Source organism: Camelus bactrianus, unplaced genomic scaffold, assembly GCF_048773025.1.
Source record: "Camelus bactrianus isolate YW-2024 breed Bactrian camel unplaced genomic scaffold, ASM4877302v1 HiC_scaffold_15, whole genome shotgun sequence".
NCBI classification, from domain to species: domain Eukaryota; kingdom Metazoa; phylum Chordata; class Mammalia; order Artiodactyla; family Camelidae; genus Camelus; species Camelus bactrianus.
In genome coordinates, this window is record NW_027413928.1 from 25,421 (window position 1) to 27,384 (window position 1,964).

General features: G+C 47.6%; 1 non-coding gene across 1 annotated transcript; it reads right to left on the reverse strand.

The window, feature by feature from the left end:
- Positions 1-1,349: 1,349 nt before the first annotated feature.
- Positions 1,350-1,458, reverse strand: LOC141576697 (U6 spliceosomal RNA). The gene has a single exon (XR_012505114.1). It is a non-coding gene; the product is annotated as a U6 spliceosomal RNA (small nuclear RNA).
- Between the last annotated feature and the right edge of the window lie 506 nt (positions 1,459-1,964).

Here is a 1,964-nt window from a genome sequence, read left to right on the forward strand (position 1 = left end):
AACAAACAAACAAACAAACAAATAAACAAACAAACAAACAAACACACACACACACACCACCACCACCACCACCACCACCAACAACAACAACAACAACAACGACAACAAAAGACAAACACATGCGTATGTGACTTGGGGACATACTTTCCGCAGCCTCCAGGGACGAAGGCACTCGCTTCGCTGGGTAAATCCTACGAGGCTTCACTAAAGCGCTTGCCAACTTACTTCTCAGAAAGATCGATCTCTGCCCCCATCACCCGCCATCATCAGGCAAGGTCGTCAGAATCCATGGGAGATATAGACTAGAAGAAGAAGTAGAGGAAGGAGGAGGAGGAGGTGGAGGAGGAGAATCAGTGACATGAGGTGTGTACGACTTCTTGTCTCCAAGAGGATTGAGTTTTAAATTTTTTTCTTTTCAGATACAAGGGAAAATAAACTTCTGTTTTTTCCCCTTCCTTCCCTTTTAGAGGCGGACACCCACATGGTAACTATCATACCTCTGTCAGCAGAATGGAATCCTTTCTCTTTTTCTCCCTCCCTGACCCTTCTGGGATTCAGAAATCCTCCGTGAGGATTTTTCTATTCTTGGCAGCAGAGTTATTAGCATCATTGACTTGCAGGCAAAAACTTAGGTTTCCATTAAACTGGGATAGACATGCATGGATAAGAGATACTAGTGCTACTCGTTTTCCTTAGGGTTCCCCTGTGTCTGTGGGGGGTGTGTGTGTGTGTGTGTGTGTGTGTGTGTGTGTGTGTGTGTGTGTGTGTGTGTGTGTCTGTGTGTCTGTGTGTCTGTGTGTCTGTGTCTGTGTCTCTCTGCCTGCCTGCCTGCCTGCCTGCCTGCCTGCCTGCCTGCCTGTTTATTGTAGGAACTCTCTGTCAATGGAAGTATAGTTGACTTACAATGTTGTGTTCATTTATGACGTACGGCATAGTGATTCACTTATTCACACACACACACACACACACACACACACACACACACACACACACGTATACTTTTTCAGGATAGGTTATTACAAGCTATTGAACATAGTTCCCTGTGCTAGACAGTAGGACCTACTTGTGTACCTAGTTTGTATAGGGTGGTTTATATCTGCTAATCCCAAACTCCTGATTTATCCCTCTGCCCTCCCCCGTTCCTCCACCCTACCCTGTCCCCTGTGTTAACCATCGGTTTCTTTTCCATGTCTGCGAGTCCAGTCTGTTTCTGGTTTGTAAATAGGTTCCTTGGAGTCTTTTTAAAATGGAGTTATTTATGTATGGATGGGTGTCTTGACTTACTTTCAGATCCCACCTAGAAGTGATGGCATAGGATATCTGTCTTCCTCTGGGTGACTGACATCACTAAAGCTACGGAACGCTTCACGTATGTGCGTGTGTCGTCCACGTTCAGGGGCCGTGCTGATCTTCACTGGATGGTTCCCGTGTTAGTCGATGTGCTGTGGCAGCAAGCGCTTGCCTTAGGGTTTTTGTCTCAACCTGAAAGCCGGCCCGGAGACTGAAGGTCTTCTAGTTGCCTCCACTATCTGCCTAGGACCATCTCCACGAACGTTTCCCATTTTCTCTCACCCTTTTGTCTTGGCATCATTGAGTACTAAAATGCTCCGTCTCCTGAAGCCCTGCAGACTGAAGCTGGACAACGGGAGGTAAACGTCAGAGAAATGGCCACAACAGCTCCTGTGGAAACCATCCTAGGGCCTGTTTTTGGAGGAGCCGCTCAGAGAGTTGAGCCGAACACCCCAGGACATCATCAGAGGCATTTCAAACTGCTCGAGCCGTTTCGATGACCCCGATGTGTGGAAATCTCCTACCAGACTGACCCCCTACTCCCGGCCCTGAATCTGGTTTCTCATCTGCTCCAATGATTAACCTTTTTGCTGTACTTTGGTTTTCCACACAAGTGCCTCTTAGGCGATACCTGACTGCTTGCTCCCTAGGCCTAGCTTCAGAAGCCCATCGAC